This window comes from Mesitornis unicolor, unplaced genomic scaffold, assembly GCF_000695765.1.
Source record: "Mesitornis unicolor isolate BGI_N332 unplaced genomic scaffold, ASM69576v1 scaffold27159, whole genome shotgun sequence".
NCBI classification, from domain to species: Eukaryota; Metazoa; Chordata; class Aves; order Mesitornithiformes; family Mesitornithidae; genus Mesitornis; species Mesitornis unicolor.
In genome coordinates this window covers 1-5,176 of record NW_010208392.1, presented here as the reverse complement: position 1 = coordinate 5,176, position 5,176 = coordinate 1, and positions in this window count along the sequence as shown.

Below are 5,176 nucleotides of genomic sequence, written 5' to 3'. Positions count from 1 at the left end.
CTTTCCCTCTCCATGTCCCCATGCTTTTTATCAAGCACTAATTTGCAGGTACTAGCAGAGGAAAGAATAGGGCAGCATTTTTTTTTTGCCTTGGGTTGTAAGGTCAGACTTTTAGACTTCAGAATAAATAGGACATCCTGCCTGCTTGGCTAAACCATAGGGTTTGGGGGCTCTTGGACTTTTTTTTTCCTTACCCCTTTCAAACTCAGTGAGGTCAGGTGGATTTTTTTATGCAGAATGTTAAACAAGGAGTGCAGAGAAAACATTAGCTTTTCCGATACTTTTACAGCAACCCAACATGAAAGAGCTTTCCCTCTTAATGGGAGGGAAATCCAGTTTTATAGACTTTAAGAGACTGTGGAGCACTCAGCTTGGCCTGCAGCCATCTGGTTGGGGCTCTGGATGTGGAAATGACAAAAACAAAGTGTCTTGGCAGCCCCCAGTTTTTGCACATCAAGCACTCATGGGGAATGGTGGCTTGGTCTGGGTTTCACACTGCAGCTGGCCCTGGGGAGATGACAGCAGCTCTCCGGGCTGCCTCCAGGTGTGGAAAAAGAAACAGGTATCCCATTACCTTCCTTTTAACTTAGCTTTAAAAAGTATCACCAGATGCCTTTCAGAGGGGAAGAAGCAGGTAAAACAGAGGCTAAGGAAAGGCATGGCTGCTCTCATTCTGCCAGCTGAAGCTACTGAAATTCCTGTGGGTACCCAGGACCGTTTTTACAAGTAAACACTACAGGAATGGATTAATGGACTTTTTTTTGTCTTTTAACCAAGTCACAGTATGAGTACACTCTTCTGTTGCCAGCTGTCATTCACTCACAACTATTTGGAGCTGGTGCATCAGAAGGTACTAGTGCTCATAAAAGGTTTGGGCTTGAGGGACCAGGTGTCTGATGGAGACTCACTGGCTCATGGCTGCTGAGCATCCCAGTCAGGGGCAGACCCATGCAGAAATGCCACAGGTTTTCATGTGTATTATTCACAAGTTTTCTGCCCAGAATTGTACTCTCATGGAGATAGTATAAGGGGAGTTTAATTAAGTGGAGCCCTTTCTCCCCCAGGGGAGCAGAATATCTTCTCTCTTCTCTGCCACCCTTTTTTCCAGGCTGAAAATGGAAACTTTTCACACCCAGAAAGTGGATTATACACAGGAAAATACAGCATCTGGCCAGACTTTGCTGAAATAGAGAGTGACTGATGAGACTCAATGCTTTGGTTTAATGAAAGCTCGCCGCTTTGGAACTGCGTTGGACCTTTATCCAAACATCTCCTCTTTTCAGGGCTGTCTGTGTTCAGGACTTTGGTTTGGCTTCAGCTTTTTTAGGGTAGAAAATAAGCCATGTTTCATTGTGTCCGGTTAATATAGTGGTAAACATTGGTTTGTGCCATGGAGCTAAAATAAATCCAATTATTTTGTACATAGAGAAGAAAATATACTCTTTCACATTATTCTAGGAAGTGAGCACAGTATCTTTAGTGCAAAAAATTATATGTTCTTGTAAACAAAAGTGAATTAAAGTATAGAGTTTCTATATTACTGCCAAGGTGGGAATTGCAAATGCTTGAAAATCATCTATCCTGCTTGCAAAAAAAACATTTTTTTTTTGCTTACAATAGGAATAGTGCCTTAAGTGCATAAACCAGTAATATTTTCCTGGGTGTGAGATATCCTAGATACAAAATATTTTGCACACTCTTTTTCCCTGATTTCCTATCTACACAGAAAGAGCAAGTAATATAACTTTTCTGGGACACCATTGGCTGTGTTTTCAAACAGACCTGACCAGATCCTGCAGAGACATGAGCATAAGCTTAGCATAATGCACCAACCATTGCTACATGGCAAACCATGGGTCTCTAGAAAATCATGCTTGAAAATAAAACCAATCTGTAGAATGGCTTCCTCTCCAGCCTCCATCACTTGGAAAAGTGACTTTGACCACACTCAGATGTTAGAAGGATCAGTATGGGACAGCGCCAGAGCTCACCAACCTCTTGTACTGTGTGAAAAATACAATGTAAAGAGTTCCTTAAAAAGGAATTAGACACACTGTAGACATTTTCTCTTTCCTCAGTTAAAAATATTATTGCTGTGATGAGGAAAAATAAAGGTGACTGTAGTCAGAGCTTCAAAGTAGACTCATCAGCAATTTTTTTTTTTTTTTTAAGCCCTGTACAGCACGAGCTTTCTTCCCAGACAGAAGGAGCAACACAGTAGACAGGATATTATACTAAACGTTTTTGTGCCATGTCTGTAATTACCAGCTGAATCAGCGTTGGTCATCAGACCTGACCTGACTGTAGGCACGAGGTGCAGGGAAACGTGTGAATGAGGTACGATATTACACAATTTGATTACCAGGCTGCCATCCAGCCACCCTTCAGAAGCACAATGTTGAGCAGCGCCAAGCAAAGACAGACTGACACTGAGAAACCCTTCCAGATGTGCTTCTCCTATCATCTCCCTGGCAAACCTCACCCTTTCTGTGTCTCTGTGGAAAAATCTGCGTGTTACTCCAAGTAACTGCAGCCAGATTAGACATTTCAGGTATGATCCTTTGCTGAGCATTTAATTTTTCCACCAGGAGATCCAATTTGGCTGTGTGTTGAACAAGTGTCCAGTGATACCAACGAGGTGGACAGATTTACATGGCAGGTTCCCTGCTTTCCAGTAACTCTTCACTTTGCCTGGGGGAAACTCCAGGTAGCTTCTTGCTACCTTTGCTCTGTTGTTGGGTTAGTCACCAAACAGTAAGGACATGCACCTTGAGAAGCTGTTGAGTTTTTTCCTATGGGTTTTAACAGTAGTTCAATATTTTCGCAATATATTTTTTCTTACCTCTTTTTTTTAAAATCAGTGCTTAAAAAACCAAAACATCCACACAAACAGATGCTATAGGCAGAGCAAGATTTATGATGAGAAGGAAGTTCTGCCCCATAACAAATGAGAGCAGCTGGGAGGGTCTGCATCAAGTCCCTCTTGCCTGCTCTTATACTAGAAAACAGACTTCAGTTTCCTATTTTCCAGGTGAGTGCCCTAATTGGAGGCTAAGAGCCCTTTTCGCTACTGACTCACTATCGAGCTATGTCAGGAGAGCTCCAGGGAGGAATGTCACCAGGAAAAGGGACAAGAGGAGGCTGCCGGTCTCCCTCGTTCCAGCCGGCACACAACTGTGAGACTGCGGGCTCCTCTGGGCTGGGTCCCTCCAGCTCCCTCCCTGCCTCCTGACGAACATATTAAAAGCCTCACGTCTACACTGAGGTGCCACAGCCAGAAAAAGCAATCTTGACAGTTTTTTGCAAGGCAGAAAATATGCTTCCCTTCCTCTTAGCTCTGCTAGTGAGGCCTGTGCTGTACTAACAAATAGCAATGCACAAACATATTTCTGCTTCAAACACAATTCTTTTGCTTGCCATGGATACAGCAAAACTTCTGATGAATCTGACTTAGATGCATCCTCTGTTTCTGTCGTGGAAGCGCGATTATTCTGTGGATTCACCCCAGGGATCAGGTCATTGCAGAGAAGTAAGAGTAAGGGAACTGAGCATTACAAGTTTGGAGGGAAGAAGTTGTTCATGAAAGTTAAATTAGTCTGCAAAATTATACCCTTTGCTTTCTTTGCCCTTTCCCTCATGTCAACCTATATACTTTAAGAATCCTGACTCCTTGACAAAGTTTGAATGACTCCCAACTTAAGCACTGCATTGCCAAAAGCCTCTTTTGTTTCTTTATAGTTTGCATCTTCCCACACGTACAAACCGCCATAAGAATACCCTCCAGCCATGGGCTGAGACATCGTAGTTGAAGATATGTATGAGAGAGTAGGTGCAGAATGAGGCTCAACCAGCCAACCAACAGCTCAGCAAGCAACCAAAAAAAATACAGGCACAAGAAGACACCTCTATCCAAAGAAAAACTGCAGAAACTTGAGGCTCAGGCAGCAAGGAGTGAGCCGCCATTTGAACACTCCCTGGGAGAAGGTTGTCTCTCCACTGAATACAAGGGACCAGGCTCCTAATTCAGGCACTTTAATCAAATGCATAAACTTAGGTAGGATGAATCTGGACCCCCTTCCTCAGCCTGAGTTGGGTAAAGCAGGTGTGGTAGCATTTGCCACCTTTACAGTGCCTCTGAGCGGACAAATGGATGGGAAAGCAAGTTGCACAAACATCACGGCATTGGAGGTCAGAGAAATACCTTAGACAGAAACCCATTTCATCAGCTAACCAAAATATCTGCAGACAGTGAAAGCTCTTCATCATTCAGCCTCAGAGTTGAACAAGGGACCTGCAACTTAAAGGTCAAGTCCTGTGGCTCACTGTTTATGTAAACCAGGAGAATTTTGCAACACAAAAGTAAATTTATCTCCCATGGATACTGACTTTGTGAAAAACTTTGATCCTGTCCGAAAAAAGTATCTAGCCAGCTACATGCTTCCCTTGAACTAACGACCTTTGCTTTTACCAAGTCTGGTGATGGGTGTTTCCTCACAATAGTTGAAAATACCTGTTTTTCCAAAGAAATTAGTTTGAATATTTTAATTTGTAGGTTACTAAGCAGTCCCTCCTCTGTACTAATGCTCCATTGTGCCTACACAGGACTGCAGTTCACTGAAAGCTCATAAATTTCGTGTGGTTTTGCCTAGTCTTTATTTTAGGTTCTTGAACCATTTTTTGCTTTCCTCATTTTCTTTGCAGCTGCAGAGAGATATAGTAAGCTACTGTATAGCATTTTGAAAGCAGGGCCTCTGAGAAGTTTCCAAACTGCATACAAGCAGGTTATTCTTTGGCTTGTTTTCTTTGGCTTGGTGTTAGCAGTACAGAATGAGTCAAACAGTATTAACTTTCGAGAGGGAAGTGGTGTGGTCAACCAAAACTGTTTGCGGCTAGATTGTGAAGATAGGTAGAGCAGGTAATGAAGAACAGCCCATAATGCAGGGTGTAGGTAGGAGAGGCAGACAGACTCAAACAAACAGAATCCTTAATAATTAAATCAACACTGTCACCTAAATTTTTCTACAGCTTTATGTGCTAAGGTTATGACACAGCTTGGCTTTTCTGGGCTGGTCAGCCTTGAGAAGATGGCCTGCTGCATGTCGTGCCTAATGGACTCAAACTACAACACTCTGCAAAGGAAGAATAAAGGTCAGGTGCTATTAAATATATATATATA